We start from the raw sequence: 25,608 nt of genomic DNA on the forward strand, positions 1-25,608 counted from the left end.
CTTTAAACATATCTAGTCAACTCAGATATAAGCATTTTAAGTAGCAGATTCTGGGTGTTAATAATTTCTCAGGATAGACCCATGGGTTTAATGGTATATGTTATGCGATCCTCATAATTTTTAGTGATGAGATTAAGCATGGGCTTTTATCTTAAACAAGTCAAGCATCAGACCTGAAAAAGCAATCTTTTGGTGGGCTTAGATGAAATGTGTTTTGCCTATCATTCCTATTCCCTTGAAAAGTCTCCATAAAATTCATAATTATTGGGTAGCAGAGAGCAGATACACCTAGTTTCAGACTGTTCTGTGGGAGAGAGGATGATAGAAAGGGCCTGGTGGCATTTGACAAATATCAACAGACATAATGCAAATTTTGTGGGTGGAATAGAATGTAAGAAATACTTGCCAGTCTGTTTTGGTTCATTTTTCATAGGCCAGTTTAAACTGTGAGGCTCCTTTGAAATAGAAAATAATCTCCTGGGGCAAAACAGGAACAAAGTGTTCAGAGTATAAGTCCAGCTTCTCTTGGATAATAAGAACTTTGCAAGAGTGATTAATTGATCAATTAATTAATCAATTGATTAGTATTTATGGAGCATCTTTTTTTTTTTTCTTTTTTTTTTTTTTTTTTGCCTAGCTTTCTGCTCAGTGTTGTGAGGGCTAAGAGACAAATGTGATGCATATTTTCTTAGTTACATTCCCATTACCTCTTGTGCCTTAATATGTGAATGTGGGGTATTCAGAGTTTACAGGTGGGAGGGGTACATAAGAGCACTCTGTTAAGTTCTTTAATGTAAACGATTCTCTTTCACTTTCTGAAAGACTATCTAATTGGGAAGGACTCCGTGCAACTCATTTCATTTGTTTGCTCCCCACTTCCTATTAGCCCAGGTGCTTGACACACCTGGAGTCCCTTTTATAAAATGTTTTCATTGAATACAAACTGGTCCAGATGGGCCACAGTTTGAGCGGCCTTTAGGCTGCTAGTTTGACTGTCTCGTTCTCCAGGGTGATGTTTGCGCTTGTGTTTTTGTCTGATGGCTCTGCCACAAGGGAAAGAAAGTGCACAAAAGTCTTGTCGACCATGCAGATCTTCTGGTAGCATAGAGCCTATGGGGGTGCGTGGTTACCTTTTGGGGGTAAAGGTGGGGCTCAAGCAGCAGAACAGGTTTGGGCTGGATGACCCTTTCTTCTGGATTCATTCCTAAGAACACTGTAGGAATCTATAACTAGGGGACTATTTTTAAATACTCCCAGTGTGTTGGGACTGATGGAGAGGCTGACTCAACAAATATGGAATCTACCACACGTTGGATTATAGTTCCCATGGGATAAAAGGGATATTTCTGGAACCTTTTTATTCTGTGTAGTTTCAGGGTTCTCACACAGCCTCTAATTACCTATGTATTTAAGGCGTTATTGCTTTTTGTTTTTTTAACGCTGTGGATTTATGAAATTCACAAATAGCAATTAAGGCCAGATTCCTCTTAAAAAAAAAAAATTTCTTATGCCGCAGCTTGACTTATCTCAGTTTTATCTGACCTATAATTATCCCATATATCAGATGGTCTTAATCACTAATTCCCAATGTGTGATCCTCGAAATGAAAGTTCCGCAGCATATTAATAAGTCTTGTTTGGAAAAGGGTTCCACATGCAAATGAATTTGAGACATGCTGGTCTAAACCAAGGTCAGCAGGTTTCTCGACCATCAGACTTTATGTGATTTGTCAACCTTGGAGGCTGGGAATGTGCAGCCCTTCGCAAATGCTCTGGTCAACAACTTCCTTTCCAGAGAGGGTCTTGCAGGACCCACGTTCTAAGAACTGCACTTTGGGAAGTACCTGTTTGTAGATTTGTTCGTGTTTGAAAAGACTTTATCAGAGGAAAAGTGGGCAAGTTTTATGAAAGAAAAGTAGACATAGGGGAGGCAGAAGATCGCAAAGGGGTTTATTTTGAAGATTAAAAAAAATTAATAACCTAAGACCAAAAAGGCAACAGGCAGGTCTTTGGTAGTCTTATAATGTTATAAGAAAATACATTTTGCAATAATTAAAACAAAATCTTTTTTAATGTTTATTTACTTTTGAGAGACAGAGCACGAGCAGGGGAGGGACAGAGAGAGAGACAGAGACAGAGAGAGAGAGACAGAATCCAAAGCAGGCTCCAGGCTTGGAGCTGTCAGCACGGAGCCCTAAGTGGGGTTCAAACTCACAGAACCATGAGATCATGACCTGAGCCGAAGTCCGAGGCTTAACCAACTGAGCCACCCAGGGGCCCCTACAATAATTTTAAAAAAGCGCATTGCAGATTACAAATTGGTGAAAATATAAAGACGCATCTAAAATACTGCCGTTCTCAGGCACAATTTAGTGTAAGAATCTCATTAAGATTCATGTTCTGAAAATGTTTCATTTCTAAAATAGGCTTGGTAAGCTTGGTACAGCTTGGGCCTTTTATGTATAATTTAACAACGGAAACCATAACAACAATAATGTATGGATAGGAAGAGTTTATCCTCTTGAACGAACAAATTAGGTCATCGTCAAGCAGTTTGATTTAATGGGAATCCCCGCGAGGTACTCACATAGTGAGAAACGGCTCTTCTCCTGTTAGAAAAGAATGCTGAAAAGAACGTTCTCCCGTTTCACACAAGAATGGGACTGTGCCACAAGAATTGGTTACGTGTTAATTCCCCCGTAGTGCTGTTGGCATGCATCATCCAAACCAGTTGCCAGCATCTAGCCCTTGCTGCCAGCCAGGCTGGATCTACCTCTCCATTCTGCAGCCTGTTTTGGAAGGAAAGACAGCCACCTCTCACGTGCTCCCGGCTCTGCTGGTCCAGCTGGATGAGTCTGGGAGACCTCCAGCAGGTCTTTGATTTTGGACTTTTTAATAGGCATCCATAATAAGATCATCGATCAAAAAGCATAAACCCTAAGTGTGCCTAAATGTAAGAATTCTTATTGATGAGGGTAATAATACAAAGGAAACTGAAGTTCTAATTTCGACTCCCCATGAATGATGGAGGTCTGGTCTTAAAATATGCCTCCTGCAGAAGGCTAGACTCGGTGCTGGGAACGACCTTGCAGACCCACCTCAAACATGTTTCTCTTTCTCAGCAAGCTTGGGTCTGAAGCAAGGAGTGGGGGCTTTGTTGGTGATGGGTTTCTAGAGCACCAGAGGGAAATCCTGACTTGAACTTCCTTTGGAGAGACCGTAACCTTTCTAACAGGTACCATCATCAGGATAGTGATTCTTTAATGTTCCCTTTATTTTTGAGAGAGAGAGAGAGCACGAGCGGAGAAAGGGACAGAGAGAGAGGGAGACACAGAATCCGAAGCAGGCTCCAGGCTCTGAGCCCAAGGCGGGCTCGAACTCCCGAAACCGCGAGATCATGCCCTGAGCCGAGGTTGGAGGCTTCACCGACTGAGCCACCCAGGCGCCCCTGGATAGTAATTCTTTAAATGTGTAAATACAAGTCGCGCTCAAGCGAGCAGTGCCGGCCGGACAGTGTACCTAATGGATTTCTGCAGCATGACAGCGATTCTTCCGGGCAACAGCGTGTCCGATCGGCATCTGCTCGTTTTCGGTTTTCCTTTTGCAAGAGCTCGCCCCCCAGGGGGAGCCAACCCTCCCAGCGGGGCCGGCGGGGCGCGGCGGCTCCGGTCTCGCTCCGGGGCGGGCGCCGCGGGGACCCTGCAGCCGGGAGAGCGCGTGGCTGCGCGGGCCCCGGAACTGCGCCGCGCAGAGGTTTCATCTAATATTAATTGTTTTAACCTCTAGTGGTTTCAGCGGTTTTATTGGCAGGAAGATGCAGGCGGTAGCGCACTGGGGGCTAAGGCTTCGGATTGCGCTCACGGGGGAAACAATGGGCTGGAATTTGAGAAAACAAACCCAAGATGTTAATTAGCCGCTGAGGCACTCGGGGCACTTTGCAAATGTTAACATAGCCTACTTGTAAACTCCCGAGGGCTGGGACTTCGTTATTTGTTTGGTACGTTTTTTTTATTTATAATGCATCGTGGTGTCATTTTGAGTATTAAATAATTTCTCGAGGAAGTGTTTGGGGAAAAGGGCGATCAATAGAAAGGAAATTCTTTTCCCCTCATCTCACTGTGTTCTTTTCTTCTGCATTTTGCAGTCTTCCGTGGACCTCCAAGAAAGCCATCTATTTTAAAGAGGAACAAGGTTGATCCACTGTAAGTGATAAGAAAAATGGCAGAGACCAACCGAGGGAAGGGTTACCTCTGATAGCTGTCATTGGCTGAATGTTTATTGTGTTGTAGACTCCGCGTTCTTTATTTTCAGTTTAATCCTTTCCACCCCCTGGTGAGGTAGGTGGGCCGAGGACGTGGTTTTCCCTGTTTGCTGACTGCAGAGGGGCGTTTGGACTCCTCTCTCTGGCTGGGGCCTGGCTCTGCTCCCGCCACAGCCTCGGGGGAGCCTGTGGCCGTCGGTGCCCCGAAGCATGGATGCCTTTGAAACCCTGGGCTTGTGCGACTCTGACCAGATTATTTCTCCCGGCTCAGTTTTCAGTTTATACCTGGCTCCTGGGTTTGCTAGAAGACTGAAAGCAGCTCACCCAGAGCCAGGCAAGAGTGGGGGCTCCGGGAGTCTAAGGCATGCATAAAGCATGAGCTTCTTTCTCTCTCAGTGGGTGGTGATTTATGCCCCACGACCTGCTGTAAAAGCTGTGCAGTAAACAGGTAGTTGAATTTAGTCGCTGAGTTTGGATCGGGAAAAGGTTCAAATCCTGGTTCTGCCCTGCTGGTTGTGGGACACTGGGCCAGTTAATTAACTGCAGTGCCCCCTCAGTTTCCTCTTGGGTAAAATGGAGGTAATAGGGTGGTTATGAGAGAGAACAGGGGGTGCTTGGGAAGCACTTTACATGGAGGTGTATACTTAGCACCTGGTGAGGGCAAAATAATTGTCTAGTATTATTATTTCCTGCAGCCCCCAAAATGGAGCACTTGTTCTTCCGGATTCATATGCTAATGGTTCCCCGAAGAGAACCGTTGGATTTCTGTCTTACTATTCTGCTGTTCACACCTCGATTTCTTTTCCCACAGTATTTGCTTTTAGTTAAGCATTGACACTATTTCACATTTTTTTCTTACTGGGTCCCAGATATTGTTCTGTAGTGTCCTTTTGCCTCTTTTTTTGACCGAGGGAGACACTGGGCCACGGACTCCCATTGCATTCACTCACCATTATAGTAGGCTGGGTACTCTGGGGGTGTGTGGGGTGGGGTGGGATGCAGGGATCTAGACACCATAAAGAAGCTGTGCCTGTCCTTAAGGAGCTCCGAAAGAGAGATGGAAAGACAAGGAATAAGTATGAGAAATCCAAGGCAGAATGAGGGGAGTGCTGGTGAGGAGCTGGCCATGTGGGCTGGTCTAGGAGGTGTCAGGAATGTGGTAGGACCTGGGTGGCTAGAATTCCTGGAAGTCTGGATTGGAGACAAAGAGAAGGGAACAGCAGCCTGAGCAAAACCGCGGAGGAGCGGGGAGAGCAAAAGGAGGCTTGAGAAGCATATTATCCTTACAGAGATGGTTGCAAGCGTAATGTTGAGGAACTGTAAAGGACGGGGCCAGGTCCCGCGCTGGGTGAAGGGAACCGGGGGTGGGCGGGGTGACCATGGAGAGGGTGAGATTTCCCGGGGTCTGACAGGGTGAAGAACGATTTTATTAATGTTTTGGTCAAGTGTCAGAGGTGAAAGGTGAGGAGACTGTGGCTGCCCGGGCTCTGGGTGGGGACTAAAGTTCCAAAGCTCCCCCCCAACACCCCCAGCCTGCTGGGGTGCTGCTGCCCCTGGGCTGTGGCCTGTGGGGTGGTGATAAAGGGATGGAGCAGGGAGAAAGTGAAGAGGGACTTGCGTTTGCATTGCTTCTGGGCTTCCTGTGGCCTGGAACCTTCACAGAAACTGTACTAGACAATGTGTCCAGGTTCTAAAGTGAACTCATAAAGCCCATTTAATCCACAATGTTTCACATTGTATCATAGTCCATAAAGCCTATTAATCCACAGTGTGTCATAGCATACCACAGTGCAATTGGTATGAATTACTAAGACCATGTCTCAGAATTTCATGTCTGTGGGAAAATTCACTGCAAATTCCAAGTACCCGGCCAGGAACCTGATGGTCAGCTGGGAACTGTCTGATATGAAATGGTTACACTGTGTGCCTGGGGAATGTTTACCTGGAGAAACATGTGTTCTGTTGCAAACGACCAGATATCGTTTGGGTTGGCAATTGAGAAAAGACATTTCTTTGCAGTAGCTTATGTTTTATGATTCTTAAAATTTTTTTAGCATTTTTATTAATTTTTGAGAGACAGAGAGAGACAGAGCGTGAGTGGAGGAGGGGCAGAGAGAGAGGGAGACACAGAACCTGAAGCAGGCTCCAGGCTCTGCACAGACACCACCCCCCTCCCTCCTGACCTGAGCTGAGTAGGATACTTACCTGACTGAGCCACCCAGGAGCCCCTTATTTATTTATTTTTTTTAAGGTTTAGAGTTTAAAAGACACCACAAATGTTATTCTTCTGTTACATTTGCAGATAATAAATTTTTATCCTTATATCTGAAGAGAGAACATACTTTGTGGACAGCATTTGTTGTCAATGGCAGTTGTTGTTCATCAGCCTTTTAAACTGGTCCTGGGATTGTTTCCTGTCCTGGGATTCTAGAACCAATGACTAGATGGTTAAGAGAGGGCACTCTTCGACATTTGCCTAGATGAAAACTACAGACAGCTCAGTCATGGGGTATTTTATTTTATTTTATTTTATTTTATTTTTTTAACGTTTATTTATTTTTGAGACAGAGAGAGAGACAGAGCATGAACGGGGGAGGGGCAGAGAGAGAGGGAGACACAGAATCGGAAGCAGGCTCCAGGCTCTGGGCCATCAGCCCAGAGCCCGACACGGGGCTCGAACCCACGGACCGCAAGATCGTGACCCGAGCTGAAGTCAGATGCCCAACCGACTGAGCCACCCAGGCGCCCCAGTCATGGGGTATTTTAAAAGCAAATCCTTTTAAATAGATAGGACATATTCTTTCTCTCTCTTTTTTTTTTTTAAGTTTATTTATTTATTTTGAGAGAGGGAGAGCACGTGAGTAGTGGAGGGATAGAAAGGGAGAGAGAGAATCCCAAGCAGACTCTGCACTGTCAGTGCAGAGCCTGATGTGGGGCTCGAACCCACAAACCATGAGGTCATGATCTGAGCCGAAGTCAGCCGCTTAACTGACTGAGCCGTCCAGGTGCCCCAGGACATATTATTTCTTACATTACTGTCATCTTTGTGGTTGTCATTATAATCAGCAGTAACATCACACCTGGCATTTATTGAATAATTACTATGTGCCCATAACACTTTTTGAGGAGCTCTATCTTAGAGCATTTTTTACAGCAAAACCTAGTTTCTGTCTAACGATGCCTGGGAGAACTACATTAGCCATTATCCAAGATTTTTTTTTTTGTCAGTCAACAAACATGGAGCACCCTTCATGTGCCAAATACTGTGCTAGACCCTGGGAATCAGTTCTGATTAAAATGAATCCCTGTTGTCATAGAACTTAAAATGGGAAAGCGAATAATTAGTAAGTCATTCCAGGTACACAGAGTGCTTGCTATGCAGGGCTAATGCAGGGTACAGAAGCATATAGTCGGGGATCTGTTCTTAGGGGAGGGTGGTCGAGGAGAACTTTTACACACAAGATGGACAAGCAAATAAGCCTTGTGAAGGCTGTGTTAGCCAGGTGAAAAGAAAGAGAATGGGCTCACAGAGGGAGTAGAGTGTATGGAGGTTGAGAGGTGGGTGAGAGCCTGGTGTTTGAGGAACTGAGAGGGGTCAGATAACAGTTGGAGGTGAGCAGCTGACTGAGAACCTGCTGAAGAAGAGGCTGGAGAGATGACAGGAGTTAGATCATTCTAAGGCTTGGGCTCCCCTAAGGAGTTGGATCTTTATGTCAAGGACACGAGGAAGTCATTAAAGACTTTGGAGCTGAGAATAATCAGATTTGTATTGTATGATCAGATTTGTATTGTAAAAATTGTCACTTTGGCAGTGGAGAATGCATTGGAGGATTCAAGAGTAAAGGGGACAAGGTAGATGTGTCCAGGTGAGGTAGAGGAGGGTCTGGACTAGGGTGGTGAAATCGGGATCAGAAGGAACTGAGATTCATCATATCCCATGTTACACCGATTCTGAAATGTATACGTGTCATATTTTCCTCTCTGAAATTGTGATAAGGCTTAGATTTAGCAATAGTTTTTGTTTCTTTTTCTTGGAGGTGCACATTACAATGGTGCATCCAGTAATCAATGGCCTCTTTTATTAGGTGAAATATGGCATGCAGGAGGTAAAACCTACAGTGCTTGGTGGTGTCATGGAGCTCAGGGGGCCGGGGCACTGAGCAGTCAGTTGAATGGTGGGGTTGCAGTTCCAGCATGGAAAAGACTTTATGGGGAGAGTTTTATTCTTCAGACTTTTTATTTTCAATTTGGCGAAGTCCAAACTAGAAAAGCCATTGACTACTATATATCAGCAGTTGAGTTGCTCATTTTAAAGATTGTGAAGTAGGGGGGCACCTGGGTGGCTCAGTCGGTTAAGCGTCCGACTTCAGCTCAGGTCACGATCTCACGGTCCGTGAGTTCGAGCCCCGCGTCGGGCTCTGGGCTGATGGCTCGGAGCCTGGAGCCTGCTTCTGATTCTGTGTCTCCCTCTCTCTCTGCCCCTCCCCCGTTCATGCTCTGTCTCTCTCTGTCTCAAAAATAAATACACGTTAAAAAAAAATAATAATTAAAAAAAAAAATAAAGATTGTGAAGTAGGATATCTAGGTTTTAATTGTTGATATTAAATTGTTTTTGTTGGGGCATCGGGGTGGCTCGGCCGGTTAAGCCTCCGACTCTGGGTTTTGGTTCAGGTTATGATCTCACTGTTCATGGGATCAAGCCCCACATGGGGCTCTGTGCTGACGGCACAGAGCCTGCTTGAGATTCTCTTCCACACACACACTCTCTCTCTCTCAAAATAAATAAATAAACTTAAAAAAAATGGTTTTCATTAATTTTATTAAATGGTGTTTTATTAATTGCCGATATTACACGGGTTTCATGTGTAGATGCACCATTTCCCAACTTGATCTCTCTTGATCTCCCTTTAAGGCAGTATATTTACATTTCTTGCTGTATTTAGCTTTCTTGTCTATCAGTTTTACTATCTGTCCCTAGAAGACTGAATAACTGTAATTTGTACATGACAGACCACGTGGTGATACCAAATATTTGTCATGTTGGTGCCTTTATGGCTCAGTTGTTCTGGAATGTCCTTTCACTGCCTCTTAGCAAAGCAACCACATTCAATATAATATACATGAGGTATAAGGAGTCATTGCAGGTAAATATTGAGAAGATTTAGTTGTTTTTCAGTTTATCCAGCTTGGAGGACCTTTTTAGCTGAACAGTAACAGGCCTATAGGTAACAGTTGCTAGTAACCTGACTAGGGGGTTTAGAAATTCTGGAGGTCCCAGGGGTGCCTGGATGGCTCAGTCAGTTAAGCGTCCAAGTTGGGCTCAGGTCATGATCTCATGGTTCATGGGTTTGAGCTGAACCCTGTGTATGGGGCTCTGTGCTGACAGCTCAGAGCCTGGAGCCTGCTTCGGATTCTGTGTCTCCCTCTCTCTCTGCCCCTCCCCCATTTGCACTCTCTCTCTCTCTCTCTCTCTTTCTCTCTATCTCTCAAAAATAAGTAAACATTAAAAAAAAAAAAAAGAAAAGAAAGGAAGAAAATTCTGGAGGTCCTGTCCTAGACTTGCCTATGGGAAAATTAAAACATTGATGGCTAACGTGTTCTCTTCTCTATCATGCACACGAAACTGATGAGGGTTTAGAAGCATTATACTGTACCTCTGACCAAACAATTTTAATTTAATGATTAGATAATAAATTTCTAATACTGCTTTTTTGAAGATGATCTTACATATTTACTTTCTAAATGCATGTGACATTTGAACAGTTTCCAAGTGCTTTCCTTTGCTATGGGATTGGCCTCACAGCTGACCTGGGAGGTTAATTTATAACTATGGTAGGCATCTGCAAAAGTAGATTCTTCTGATCTGCGGCTCCTATTTTGGGAGGATCATTAGATAAGTCCCTTACATTGTCATTTACTTTTGGGGAATGGAACTTTGGAATTGCAGCTGCATGTTCCCTGGTCTTACCCTGCTCAGGGGGCAAAGCGATCCATGGAAGAGGATGGAGTAAGGGGTGCTGTACTTGGGGGGAATGGTCTAGCTGAGTGAACAGGGCTCATTTGTCTCACTTGGCTGGAAATACAGTGACTGGAGTCTGACTTAGCTAATTCAAGTGCACAGTTGAAGCTCCCTGGCTACAGGAGGAGAGAAACCAGGAATGTTAAAAAGTAAAACAGTATGAGTTTCTGATGGTGGTGAAAGCATGGAATATGTCTCCTCTGATATGGCTCTTTTGCCCCTGGCTATCAATAATACTTTAGCAAATCCTGTCTTTGTTTACGTGCACACCGGTGTATGTTCTTTATTTTTAATGTTTATTTATTTATTTTGAGAGAGAGCGAGCATGAGTGGGGGCAGAGAGAGAGAGAGATTGAGAGACGGAGAGAGAGAGAGAATCCCAAGCAGGCTCTGTGCTGTCAGAGAGGAGTCCGACTTGGGGCTCAAGCTCAATGACTGTAAGACCATGACCGGATCCAAAACCGAGAGTCGGATGCTTAACCAACTGAGCCACCAGACACCCCCACCAGTATATATTCTTAAGGGGAACAACCAGGATTAATTTATTTAGTATGCAAAGAGTGATTTTATCAGATGATAATGTTTATCTCATGAAACAAAACAAAGGTCAATCAGGTCCGTTCCTAGATTCACTGGGAAGGATTACAACATTGCATTGCGCCTCACTCTTTTTATCTGTAGCTTTAAGACATAATATTATCGCACTAGGAATTCTTGTGTGCTGTGACAGGCACAGTGCCTAGGGAATAAGCCTTCCCGTGATCTGCTTTGGCACCTACTTTTAGGATCTAGAAGTGTGGGACCTATTGGCCTATGGTACATTATCAAACTTTCTGATTGTGAACATTAATAATAAACATCTTAGATTTTTATTGGATAATTAAAAAATAAATAAGTACTTGAATATTGAATCTTTATCTTGGCTGTTTCTTGAGAATACTTATCTTATTGTTGGTGATTCATGTTTATTATTAACTGAGTGATAAAAAATTAAAAGCATTTATAATAATGAATACATTATTTTTAATGAATGTATAAAAGGGAATGATGTTTTCAGTAGACAGTGAATTATGGCTTGGTGTGGTGTGCAGGTGAGGGAAAATGGTCCCAGGATGAATGAAGTTAGGCTGCCAGGGTGTATTCTATTTCTGTTGGGGGTTTCTTAGTGCCATTATCAAAATGGTCCTCTTCTGGCCTCTGGTCTGTCAATCACAAAACAGTTTTTGAACAACTCTGGTGGATAAATAAAGCATTTGCTAGCTCAGGGAGGCATGTATAAGAAACTTCATGAAAATGGTACTAAGATTCCTCGTTTAAAGCCAAGAAAAGAGTGGGGCGCCTGGGAGGCTCAGTCGGCTAAGTGTCTGACTTTGGCTCAGCTCATGATCTCATGGTTCGTGAGTTCAAGCCCCATGTTTGGCTCTGTGCTGACAGCCCAGAGCCTGGAGCCTGCTTCCGATTCTGTGTCTCCCTCTCTCTCTGCCCCTCCCCCGATCATGCTCTGTCTCTCTCTGTCTCAAAAATAAATACAAATATTGGGCGCCTGGGTGGCGCAGTCGGTTAAGCGTCCGACTTCAGCCAGGTCACGATCTCGCGGTCCGTGAGTTCGAGCCCCGCGTCAGGCTCCGGGCTGATGGCTCGGAGCCTGGAGCCTGTTTCCGATTCTGTGTCTCCCTCTCTCTCTGCCCCTCCCCCGTTCATGCTCTGTCTCTCTCTGTCCCAAAAATAAATAAAAAACGTTGAAAAAAAAAAAATTAAAAAAAAAAAAAAATAAATAAATACAAATATTAAAAAAAAAATTTTAAAGCCAAGAAAAGGGCAAGCAAGCTGGAAGTCTGCCACAAATATGGTGTCTCTGAGTGATGTAGACAAGGAGGTTCTAGGTACACATAGCTCCTCATGCCTAGGTTGGTGGACAGGCTCAGACTTTGTGCTAATTAGGAATAGAAGCCCTTTCCTCTTGACTAGCCCGGCTCCCATCACGTGACACAAGAGCTCACAGAGAGCTCCTGCTGCATTTTAGCTGCCACTCTCCTCCTGCCCACTGTACTTTGCATTTTTAGACACAGTCAAGTTGCTGAACTATTTTACAACCAAGGCTCACTATCCACAGTGAGACCTGGGCAGGGAGTGTTAAAGGTGTGCAAACCTATCATTTTTCCTGGTAAACACACATGGCTGCTACTATAGACCTTAAATGAGAAAGCTTAGAATAATAAGGTGAAATTATGCAAAAGCTTGGACTAATTGCAATTCTTTTTCTAAACAATTAGGTGGTAATCCAAATGTCTACTCAATGCTTGAAATCACTTTTTTTTTTTTTAAGTATAGTTGACACACAATATTACATTAGTTTCAGGTGTACAACTCAGAGATTTGACAAGTTTATACATATGTTCACCACAAGTTTTGCTACCACCTGTCCTGATGCATTGCTATTATAATATCATTGACATTCCTTATGCTCTGCTTTTATTCCCCTGACTTAGTCATTCCATAACTGGAAGCTTCTATCTCCCTCTCCTCTTCTGTTTGGCCTCACTGAAAGCGCCTTCTCGACATTAGTGGTTTATAAAATTGTTTTAAAGCAGACATCCAGCATGGTTTCACGTATACACTTTGCCGTTAATTAAAACCCACATTTCTTAACCTGATATTCAGGTACCTTTTTCCTTTGGTCTTAACTTACCTTCCTAACCTTTTCCTCAGCTACTCCTTCATGCGATGTGTGCCACACTCCCACCAAAAGGCACTTGTTGAAGGTCTCTGCATCCTGTGGTTTATGTTCAAACAGTGCAAAGTGTTTCCTCTCCGTACCTTCCTTCCCAAATGGCCCAGTGCAAGCACTACTTTCTTTCCAAAACCTCTTATGCCTTCAACCCACTGTAATTTCTCCCCATTGATTTCAGGTAGTATTTGGCCTGTATAATATACTCTTAAAGTTATCTATATTATTTCTCTTTTTTAATGCTCAATGAGGACAATAATTTTTTCTTACTCATCTTTCTATTTCCCACAATGCTGTTTCTTTAAATTTGGGAGACAAACAATGTGTGTTGTTTAGATGAATGAGTTCATTGGATTTATCCATGTAGGAAGTAGACTTGCAATATATCTCTAGTTTCCTTCTCTCTTGGAAAAGTAATATGTTTCCAATTCCATGATTACATTAGAAATTTATAGTTTTAAGTGTATGTGGTATATATGATCATATATTTACTTTGTTAAAATAATGTTACATTAAATAATGTATTTAATGTAAAATAAGGGATTGAGAAATGACATGGTATAAAAATACTAGTATTTCTCATTTTAAGTTGACTATTCAATCAATACCTGACTAACCATTCTCTGCTTCAAATTTTCTTAGCTAGAAAATCAGGAACTTGAAAAAGCTTAAAGCTGTGTTTGTCTTATGGATAAAAGATTTGCTATGGAATTTTACTTTTGTATAAAAGTATATAAAAAAGATATGCCCCTTCCCTCCCTAAGCTCCCATGAGTTGTGGCTATATGATTACTCTTTTGCAATGGAATGTAAGCAGAAATCTGTTACAAAAGACACTCTCCTCCCTTTCTTGGTCTCTTCCTTCATTCTTTACTTGAAACAGCCCTTGCTGTCATTGTCGAGCATGAGGATATAGGCCACACCACAGGCATACAGAGTGGGGATTTTGAAGAAGCCTGGGTCATGAGGACTCCATGGAGTCGAGTTGCCTTACCAGCCATGACTACCCATGAAATAGAATTCAACTTGCCTCAAATCACTATTTTGTGATCACTTTTCATTTATTTATCTTTTACTTTCAGTAGGCTCTGAGCTCCTTGAAGGGAGGTACTATACTTTACCCATGTTTCAATTCCTAGCACCTAGCACCTAGCACCGAGTGGAGACACATGCATTTCAGGGATTTCATTGGAGTTTTTAAATAACTTGTTTTAAAAATATTTCACTTTATTGCTATGCTATAAAATTCCAGGTGGGAGGGGGTTTGTCAAATGGCAAGAAATCTATACTGTGAAAATGTTTTTTTATTAGAAATTTTTTTTAATGTTTCTTTACTTTTGAGAGACACAGAGAGACAGAGCACGAGTAGGGGGAGGGCAGAGGGAGAGGGAGGCACAGAATCCAAAGTTGTCTGCACAGAGCCCGACATGGGGCTCGAACCCACGAACTGTGAGATCATTACCTGAGCTGAGGTCTGACACGTAACCGACTGAGCCAGCCGGGCGCCCCTGTTGTAAAAATTTTATAATGAAATTATTCATCAATATCGAGATTGCCTCTTTTTTTTTTTTCAGTCTTTCCCTGATACTGTGCCTGTGAGTCTCTCACACTGCCCGTCTGTAGGCTCTCACGTTAATTTTCCTTTTTCCATTCTACTCTCTACTCTGAGGATTTCTAAGTTCTAGCCACTGAATGTAAGTTTTGATATGTGGTGGGATTTCACAAAAGGAGACGTGCTTACTATGATACTGGGCCAATTCCTTGCCATTCCTTGTCCTAACAGAAATGGTTATGTGGATGCTATACCTATAAACTAGGTTCTACTTATTTGTGAGAATATCATTTCTAACTCTTTTTTTCTACTTCGATGGTCTGTAATTTGTCTGGGCATGCTTTTTCTCTTCCAGTTAGGATCATTTCTGTCTCTTAGCCTATATAAATAAATTGCGTCTGTTACCATTTGTTCAAATGCTAGATTTTATTCTAGGGGCACCTGTCTCTGCTTCTTTACCATCGTGTGCTTCTCATATGGATTGGCTTCTTATATTCTCTCTTTCTCTCTTTTAAATAGACTCTTTTAAATAGCCCCGTGTGGGGCTTGAACTCACAACCCTGAGATCAAGAGTTGCATGCTTTACCAACTGAGTCAGCCAGGTGCTCCTTCTTATATTCTCTTAAATCCAAACATACTCAGTTTAAATAGGGGCAAGCATCTGACTAATTACGTCTTCTAATGTAGGTGTGCTGCTCAGCATTTTAATGTTAAAATATATTTTACTTTGTTATAAACCCTTCATGATACAATTGGAACATTATATTTTTTTCTGAAATGATGTGCCTAGGTTGGTCATTTTATCTGTGAGTTACATTTATAACGGTACGGAGGCCTAAAAATGTTTGTTATCTTAAGAGATTAGGTTTGAAATGGTTGAGGATCACTGGGGAAATAATGAACAGATATCTTTTGATAAGCATATAGCTAGCTTATCCATAGATAAAAAGAAGGAAAGTTATAGCTATCACTTTTCTAGCACTTGCTCTGAACCAGGCACTGTTTTGAGCATTTTATGTATATTAACTCATTTATATATTGTAACAACCCTATGAAGTGGGTACTGTTATCATCCACATTATACAGAGGAGAAAACTGAGGCATAGAGAAATTTAACTTGCCCAGGGTCACAGCTGGTAAGTGGCAGAGATAAGATGTATTGAGGGATCATTATTGATCACAGTATGATCAAGCAACTTGCCCAAAGTTACACAGTTTGGCAGATCCTGGATTCAGACCCAGGCTCTTGGCCCCAGAGTTTATGCTCCCAATTATCACACTGCCTGGTCTCTGGCCAAGCTCTGCTTTATAGTTATTGTCGTCAAGCTACACTAACCCTGCAATAATAATAATAATAACAACAACAAATAATTTTAAAAAATGCTCTGGATAGATAACCAAAGAGGTATCTTTTAGAGATATCATATGATGTCATAAGAAATCTTTAACTTCTTTTTTAAACTATTGTTGCCATTGACCTATTTTTGGAGTTTCTAGACTGAGCACTTACAATCACATAAAAACTGTAGGGTCAGCTTAAAGGATCTTGCAGTAAGTTTTGAAATTTTGCAGCAAAGTTCAGAGAGAGAGAGAGAGAGTAAAGAAGGGATGAGACAAGAGTTCCCATGAGTAACTTGAAGCCGGGGGACCTGGACCACGGTCCCTTTGTCGCTGTACTTCTGTTGGGCTGGCAGTGACACGCAGGTGGCTGGGAGCAATAGTAGAGACGGTGAGAAGCAAGGAGGGAGGGTAAGTTGCCATTTATGCCAGTTCCTCCCCTTCGTTGTCATCAGTGGTACCTAATATTAAGAGGCCCACGACATTGACCTCACTCTCAGACATACGTCCCTGACATGGCAAAAAGGATGCTTTGACATTTTTCCTTCTAATTTTGAACTTAGGAAACTTCATCTTCCCACATTTTCCTTCTCCATCTTTGAAGCCATCTGGAAAGGGACCCTCTACCTCTTGTTCTCATGTGAGCTTGTGCACCTGGGCTCGGTCAAGTGCCCTGTGACTCTGGGCGTTCTCATGCCCCCAGTGTGGCACCCTTCCCACCCTCCACCGCAGCCCTTCCTCACTGGCGCTCCTCTCCTCGAGTCCACAGTGCTGCTCTGCCCTCCCCACATGGCCTCACCTGGGGCTGAGCCGGTAAAAGAGCGTCAGGTGAGAAGTTCCTCAGTTTCCCTTCCTTCCACCCGCAAGTGTGTCCATTTTCATCTGTTCATCCATCTCTGCTTCCCCTCCTGTTGCTGAGAAAGCAGTGGCCCTGGACCCTCCCGAGACACATCACTCCTTTCTGCAGTACGTCTGTTGGCCTTGCTGTCGTAACAAACAGCCTGCAATCCCAGTGCCTACAGTTACAACCTTCGTTTCTCTTTCAAGGTCCTGGGCTTGGCTGGGCTTGGCTGGGCTTGGCTCCAGGCGGCAGGTCTGGTTGGGTCTGTGCCACTGTTTTCTTTGAGGTCCCAGGCTGACGAGGCACCACCTGTCTGGCCCCCTGAGGGCAGAAGTGCAAGAGGGGAGCAGGTCCACCAGGCCTCTTAAGGCCTCTGTTTGGAGCTGGCACATATTGTCTCCACATTCCACCAGTCAGAGCAAATCATGCCCCAGAGTCACTGGGGCAGGAAAATAAAGTCCACCTGTGGGAGTTTTGCTGAACAATAACACGATCTACCAGCTGCCTTCTCTAAAATCTTAACATGCCCTCTCCCCCCATTATATTTATCCTTGTTCATTCATTGTGTTTCTTCTCATTCTGCTTGCCTCCCTTTCTATCTGTTTCTTCATTGGCTTTCCCAGCCTACAAGCAAATAAATCCTTCCTTGTCCCCTAAGAAAGGTTTCTTTCTTTTAATTATGACTTGCCTCCTCCAGCCATTCTTCATTTCCTCCCCTCCACCTCCTCATAGAGTATTTCCTGTCACCTCAGTGTCTCCTACTTGTCCTTAGCAGTTACTATCTGCTGTCCCCAATGCCCATGCTGAGCCCGAGGCAGTCTTGCATCCCCAGGAACCCACGCCCGCCTTGTTAACGTCCACGGACCACCTAATTCCCGCTCGAGTGCCCCTTCCTGTTCCACTTTTGTTGCAGCATTTTATATGGCTCATTCCTCTTCCTTGGAATTTTCTCCTTTGGAATTCCCCCAAACTGCTGATTCTCTTCCTTCTTCTGACACCTCCTTCTCTGTCTTCTTCACGGACTTTTCATTCTTTCATTCATTCGCTTGGCCGATAGTTATACTGTGCCTCGTACGTGCGGCACAGAGGTAATGGACACATCCCTGACCTCATACTCAATAGGATCACACGTCGTTACAGAATTGCAGTGTGTTGTGGCCACAACTGTGCTGAGGGACCTATGGAGAACGTAACTCAGGTTGAGGGTTAGCAAACTGTCCAGGAAGAGGTGTCCTGTGAGCTGGATTTTCAGAGATCCAGGCTGAGAGAACAGGAACAGCATTGTAGGAGGAGCAGACAGTGCTTGCGATGGTCCAGAAGCTGCTCTCCCCTCAGATGGCTTCCCCAGCATTTCAGCCCCCGCTCTTACTCTGCACACCTTTTTCTCCTGGGCGGTCTCAGCCCAGGACACTCTCCTGGGTGGGTTTCTGAGTGCCTACAGGATATCTAGCTGAATGGCCAGAAGTACTTCAAGTTCAATCCTAAATTCATTTTCCTTTCTTTTTCATTTTCTTTTCTTTCTTTCTTTTTCTTTCTTTCTTTCTTTCTTTCTTTCTTTCTTTCTTTCTAGTAATCTCTGCACCTGACATGGGGCTCGAACTCATGACTCTGAGATCAAGAACGGGATGCTCCACCGACTGGACCAGCCAGACGCCCTCCTAAAGTCACTTTCTAAACTTCAGCTTTGTTCTTCCTCACTCTGTGGCTTCCTCATCACATCACAGGCAAAGGTAGAAACCTTAGAGTCCTCTTGGATGCCTCCCTCTTTCCTCCCTGCTGTCTGCTCACCACCAGCCCACTTTGCCAAGCACGTCCTGCCGATTCTACTTCAACTGACGTCTAGCTGGCATACACTATTCTCTTGGTTTAAGGTGTACAATGTAGTGATTTAACACCTACCTAAATTGCACAGTGATCACCATGCTAAATCCAGTGACCATTTTTTCCCACACAAAGTCACTACAGTATTATTGGGTATATTCCCTACGCAGTATTTTACATCTGCCAATTCTACTTTTTTTCTTTTCTTTTTTTAAGTTTATTTATTTTGGGGCAGGAGGGGCAGAGAGAGAGAGAGAGAGATTGAGAGACAGAATCCCAAGCAGGCTCTGTGCTGTCAGTGAGGAGCCCGATGTGGGCCTTGACCTCACGAACCGTGAGATCATGACCTGAGCTGAAATCAAGAGTTTGACACTCAACCAACTGAGCCACCCAGGTGCACCTGCCAATTCTACTTCTAAACTGTTTCTCAAATCCTTCCCCTTGCTCAAGTCTTATTACAAGTCTTATTGTACAAGGGGTGCCTGGGGGCTCAGTCGGTTAAGCATCTGACTTCAGCTCGGGTCCTGATCTCTCGGTCCATGAGTTCGAGCCCCACATCAGGCTCTGTGCTGACAGCTCAGAGCCTGGAGCCTGCCTCCTCTCTTTCCGCCCCTCCCCTGCTCGCACTCTGTCTCTTTCTCTCTCCAAAGTAAATAAACATTGGGGAAAAAAAGGAATTATCACAAAGTCTATATTGCTGGTACTAGATATTGGTGTCCAATTTGATCTCATTCACTCTTCTAATCCTTTCCTGTTTTTCTCAAACACACAGCAGCTTACAAACTGCTATGGCATACACAAGGGTTCATAGACACTCTGTTCCTAATAGTCAAAATGTAGAAACATCCTGATGTCCACTATCAGGTGAATGGATAAATAAATTGTGGTATATCCATACAATGGAATATTATTCAGCCTTAAAGAGGATCGAAGTGTTGATATGAGCTACAACATGAACCTTGAAAACATACTAAGTGAAAGGAGCCAGACACCAGGAGCCAGGCCGTATATTGTATGAGTCTGTGACATGAAATGTCCAGACTTCGGAAATCCATAGAAACACAATGTGGATTGATGGTTGCCAAGGGCTGGGAGTAGGGAGGAAAAGAGAGTGACTGCTCAATAGGTAGGGCATTTTATTTGGGGATGATAGAAACGACTTGGAACTAGATAGGGGTAATGGTCACACAACATTGTGAAGGTACTAACTGCCACTGAACTGTTCACTTCATGAATTTCACCTCAACTGAGAAAAACCACCTTATGAAGACTCTTAAAGAAGAAAGATCACACTTCAGAGCTTGGCTCACATACTCTCTATGCTTGTCTCCTGTCTCTTGTTAACGGGCTTTCTGCTCCCTTCTCTCCCTACATCCCATCCAGGTGCCCTTTCTTCTTCCCCTTCTCTACTGCCCCCTAGTGGCCTTTATAGAAAGTCCAGGCAGCATTTCAAAGTCATTTTCTCTGAGTCCTCTCCCCTCACCCTTTATTTTGTAGGAAATCTGAAGGAGTGTTGGACATAAGGAAATAGAGGGAACCCAGGATTTTTGGACTAAAAAGGACTGGATTCACTTTCCTGTTCTACTACACACTTGTGACTGAGAGTGAGTTGATTAGCCTCTTTGAGCCTCATTTTTTTCATCCATAACACTTATAATATAATAACACCTATAACTGTAAGAGTATTGTGAACAGTAAATGGGACAATACACACTAAGCTGTTAGAACAGCACTGGCCACCTAGTAAGCTCATAATAGATGTTGGCTATTAGGATGACGTCTATGGGTTTCCACTCATCCTTTGAGGCCCAGATTGAACGCCGTCTCTTCTGTGAGGCCTGCCTTGACTTCCCCATGCCCAATCAATCCCGTATTTAGTTTTGTTGTACAGCTTGAAGACATCTCCACACATTGTGCAGTTTGTCATACTTGTGTTTTTCTATGGGGACCTGCGAGCTCTTTAAGACAGTTCTCTAACATGTATCAAATGATTTGAATTTCTTTTTCTTTTTCTTTTTTTGTTTATTTATTTTGAGAGAGAACAAGCTGGGGAGGGCCAGAGAGAGGGCAGCACAAAGTGGGCTATGTGGTGACAGCAGCAAGCCTGATGGAGGGCTCCAACTTACAAACCATGAGATCATGACCTGAGCCAAAGTCAAACGCTTAACTGACTGAGCCACCCAGGTGCCCCAAATGATTTGAATTTCTTGTCCCCTCTCTCCTTTAGGACTCCTCCCCAGGAACTGAAGCTGGTTTGGAGCCCCCATAGTGGTGTGGAAGGGAGCCAGTCATTTCACCTGCTGCTCAATGCAGCTTACGCATGCATCTTGCTAAAGATGATGACCCAGCAACCTGAGCTGATGAGGTGGTGGGTCTCAGTCCACTCTAAACAAGTTAAGTGGTCTCAGAGCCTCTGTTTTGATTTCGGATCCCGTGATAGAGAGTTATGCAAGCAGTCAACATTCTTTGCTTCCCTTTCTGTAATCATTTCATCCTCTCGTTTTGTGCTCCATTGCCCGGGGTGCGTGCCAGTAGAGTTGACCGACTGGATTATGACAATTTCTAGATTTTTTACACACACTGACCGCAGTATGTTTCCAGTTTGGTCCCATGTATTTAGGAAGAGAAAGTTCGGTGTCAGACAAGAAACCCCATGTCAGTCTCAGGATTCAGGGCAGCAATCTGCTCATTCTGGAGCATTCACTTTACATTCCTCCATGCCCTGCAATATCCTGACAGTGTGACCCAGTTTCACACCACTCCCTGATACCTTCTCTTTGGTAAGTTAGGCCTGCCTCTTGCCTGATCCAGGAGAAGTCTGAGTTCAGCCCCAACCATTTCATTCCTAATACCACTAGTACCTTCCCATAAAAGCTCTGTACATGTGTTAGACTTTCAGCGTTTCTTGGAAGATTATTTTTAAAACCATTAATTTTTGTTGGGAAAATGTCAATTTTCAATGTTCTTAGAATCCTTGGATCAAACTGCAGATGGAAAATGTTACGATACTTTACGTGCCTGCTCCCACTGTCCTCCATTCACTATGAGTCTAAAAAGTGAGAAAGGGGGCACCTGGGTGGCTCAGTCGGTTAAGCAGCCAACTTCAGCTCAGGTCACGATCTCGCAGTTTATGAGTTCGAGCCCTGCATTGGGCTCTGTGCTGACAGCTCTGAGCCTGGAGCCTGCCTCAGATTCTGGGTCTCCCCCTCTCTCTGCCCTTGCCCCACTTGTGCTCTGTCTCTCTCTCAAAAAATAAACATTAAAAAAAATTTTTTAAAGCAAACCTCAGAGAAATGAATTTTGAATCCATTTTCATTAAAGTAGATCTCTCTCTCTCTCTTTCTCTCTCAGACACACACACACACACACACACACACACACACACAAACAGATATATGTGTGTCCAGGAGTTTAAGGGTTTGAATGACCCTGGAGAAATGTGTGGGGGATAGACCATGCCCATTTTGTTAGCAGTGATCACCTGCTGGGGGTGCAGGGAGATAAGAAAAAAAAGAAAAAGACTATCAAAGCCTAGAAAAAAAAAAGTCCCATGATAGAAATGTTAAATAAAAAATTAGAACACAAAGAATCTATCTCTGAGATCACTTCAAATGTGTAAACAATGAAAATGCAAATGGACAAAGCCTAGACTATAACGTGAATAAAAGAAAATCTGGGTAAGAGGGTGATGAGCAAAACGGAAAATATATGGACACAAAACAGCAATATCCCGACATCCAAGCAAACAAAATAAACATTAAGCGCCTTAGGCTATCTGCCTGTGGGTTGGAGGACAAGAGGATAGAGGTGAGTAGGGAGATCAAAAGAGAATTTACAAAAATTAAAGACAGGGAACAGGTGTGGACCAGGGAAAATGACGTGCCATAAACTGAGGCATAAGATGAATTCAACACTCTGCACCTAAGGTTAAAAACGCAAATAAGAACTTTCCCCTAGAGTAGCTGACGAAAAGAACAGTTTTAATAGAACCTACAAGATTAGGTTCTAGTCTTAGACCTTAGGGCCAACTTTTCCACGGAGCATAATTCAAAGGTGGCTTCAGTAAGCCAGATCCCCAGAGTAACTGAAGTTCAGGAGGAGTCTGAGAAAAACCTACTAGGTGTCATTACTATTCCAGGCACGGGAAATCCCAGTCCTGTGCTCCAAGGACTCAGTCTGGTGTTACCTGTATTGACCACTGGGGGACGGAACAGTCAGCCCCTCTGTGCACTGGTTCTTGGAAACCTTCTAGGAGATCACTCTGGGGAGAATATTAGCTATTAATTAGTTCCCTTAAATAGTGGCTTTGAACTTTTGGAATTCAAATTAATTGATGGTCTAAAAGAATGCCATGTAATTTTTACGGCATTGAGTCTTTTTTCCTAGGATTAATCTAACTTTGTTCTTTCCCCCTTGCTTTCCCAGGCTTGCATCGTTTTAGCAGCCGACTGCACTTATCTTTTGAGCTTTGAACCATGCCCCAGTGGGTAAGTAATTTCATTTAGGTAAACAGTTTCCAGAAATAGATTCAAACCACGAGCAAACAGCTTGTTTGTGATAACAGGCGCTGCCTGCAGTCCGATGTCTGAGGCTAATGATCTCACGTCTGCTCGTGCTGGTAGCTGGCTTCCCCTCTTTGTCAACTGTCCCCCAGATGTGTTGCCTTCTCTCAAGGTACAAATCAGGCCGTGGAAATAGGTTTTGCTAGGCCCGACTGGGCACCGGGAGGAGTTCCACACAACTGCAGAGTGGTTGGTCCCAACATGAAGTACCTTACTTGCCTGGCATATGAGCTCTTCCGGTTGCTAAAAGACCAGTTAACACAGTTGCCAACCCTGTGCCGGAACGCGTCCTTTGCAATGGCACTCATTATAGTTAATGAGCTGTTAGCATTTCCATTATGGGATTTTTTTTAGGGTTTATAACCTGGGAATAACAATAATTTGCCTCAGCCCGAAACTCCAGTAACAGGCTATAGCCCAACCATTGCGTTTGCTCTTACTAAAGTTGCTGGGGTGGGACAAGGTAGTTCTGCCCCATGTTTGTAGCATATAGAGAGGAACACGCTTAGGGACTGTAAGTGTTTTCCTTTTCCTTTCCTTTTAAAAAAAAAAAATCAAATTAGGGGCGCCTGGCTGGCTCAGTCAGGAGAGCATGCGACTCTCGATCTCAGGGTTGTGAGTTCCAGCCCTATGTAGGGCATAGAGATGACTTCAATAAACTTAAAAAAAATGAAATTGGGTAGTAGGTCAATTTGGTATCAATAAAATGTTAGTGCGCTGGGGTGGCTCAGTTGGTTAAGCATCTGAAATCAGCTCAGCTCAGGTCCTCATCTCACAGTTGGTGAGTTCAAGCCCCGCACTGGGCTCTCTGCTGTCAGCGCAGAGCCCGCTTCAGAGCCTCTGTCCCCCTCTCTGCCCCTCCCCGGCACTCTCTCTGTCTCAAATAAAAATAAAACATTAAAAAAAAAAAGTAAAATGTTGCCAGAGAGGATAAGATCAGCAAGAACCACAGATGGGGTGGGGACAGCTGCAATGGTGAGAATTCTGGGAATATTGGGATTGGCCGTTCTGAGAAGTCAGATGTAGAGGAGACAACTAGGAAGGCCTAGAACTCATATTAACTCTGCCGTCCATTAGCCTAGCTACTGGGGGGCAAAGAGAACTCTAGACCTTGTTAACCACAGAACTCACAAAGGCCAGCTAGCTGGGCAGCTCCACAAGTTTCCAGTGGGGTCCATGAAGGACTGGAGTTCACCCAAATGCATAAGAGGTCTGGGCTCTGAGAAAGGCCATCAGCATCCTACAGGCCCCAGGCAATGTTCTGTTGTCTTCCTGATTCGAAGGACTCAGCCTGAGAGGTCTCCAAACATAGGCCAGTGCTTTCTGCTTTAAACTTTTTTAATTTTAATTTTAATTTTTTTTTTTTTATTTGAGAAAGAGAGCATGAGCAGGGGAGAGGGGCAGAGGAAGAGAGAGAGAGAATATTAAGCAGTCTCCATACTTAGAGTGGAGCCCAACGAGAGGCTCGATCCCACACTTTCTGCTTTAAAAGAATGTTACAGGGGGACTCCTGGGTGGCTCAGTCGGTTAAGCATTCAGCTCAGATCATGATTGCAGGGTTTGTAAGATCGAGCCCTGCACTGGGCTCTGCACTGACAGTGTAGAGCCTGCTTGGGATTCTCTCTCTCTCTCTCTCTCTGCCCCTTCCCTGCTCATGCAAGTGCACCCCCCCGCCCCCACCCCCACACTCTTTCTATGTCTTAAATAAATAGATAGATAGATAGATAGATTACAGGGGCTCCTGGCCGGCTTAGTCGGTACAGCACGTGACTCTTGATCTTGGATTGTGAATTCAACCCCACATTGGCGTAGAGTTTGCTTCAAAGAAAACAAATAAATAAATAAAGGGGTATCTATAAATAAATAAATAAATAAATAAATAAAGGTTACAAAGCATCAGGAGAACCTTTTTGCCTAGGGCTATGAAGAATCCCTAAACTGAGTGGAAGAAGTGGTTTAAGAAGGCAGGGAGGGAGGGAACCAGACTGGGTAAGAGGATGGCAGCATCAGGGATGTGAGGAACTCTATGGAGTTCTTCTCTGAAGTTCTACAGCAGGTGAGTGGCCCGGTGTCCCATGGCGCACAGGACAATACGGGGGTACCAACAGCACTCGCGGGGTGAGGGATCTCGGTGCCAGCCTGGGTAGGAGGGCCTGGCAACGAAGCGGTGACTTCATGTGTATGCTGTGTAGACATCAAGTTACCTGCTGTGCGAGCTTCTGAGACCGTGTTCAGAAACAGAAAGGTGGTGGCGTGAAGACCTGGCAAATCCAGTGGCGCCTCACACCTTCGGCTGGCCCTGGGGTAAGAGCTGCTGGAGCCAAAAAGAAATCGGGAATGTCCGAGGACCCAAATCCCAGCCACAGGTGTGGAAGGACTGGTAGGTTAGACTGTTCTTTTGCCTATTCACCTGTCTTTCTGAGGAAGAGCCGGTCTGCCTCCAGGAAGACTGGCTCCTGGACCCCTGGGCTGACGATGGCATAGAAGT

The 25,608-nt window shown here is 44.0% G+C and overlaps 1 long non-coding RNA gene across 9 annotated transcripts in view; it reads left to right on the forward strand.

The window, feature by feature from the left end:
- The first annotated feature begins 2,880 nt into the window (after positions 1-2,880).
- Positions 2,881-25,608, forward strand: part of LOC109255929 (uncharacterized) — an 82,419-nt gene continuing 59,691 nt past the window's right edge. For 2 of the 9 annotated variants that reach the window (XR_008424591.1, XR_008424594.1), the window contains exons 1-4: positions 2,898-3,996; positions 4,144-4,201; positions 18,308-18,467; positions 20,786-23,045. This is a non-coding gene — a long non-coding RNA (uncharacterized LOC109255929). Of the gene's footprint in view, positions 3,997-4,143; positions 4,202-18,307; positions 18,468-20,785; positions 23,046-25,608 lie in introns of all 9 variants that reach the window. The other 7 variants (XR_008424595.1, XR_008424592.1, XR_008424597.1 and 4 more) reach the window with 7 other exon arrangements.

This window comes from Panthera pardus, unplaced genomic scaffold, assembly GCF_024362965.1.
Source record: "Panthera pardus isolate Hobbes unplaced genomic scaffold, ASM2436296v1 HiC_scaffold_21, whole genome shotgun sequence".
NCBI classification, from domain to species: Eukaryota; Metazoa; Chordata; class Mammalia; order Carnivora; family Felidae; genus Panthera; species Panthera pardus.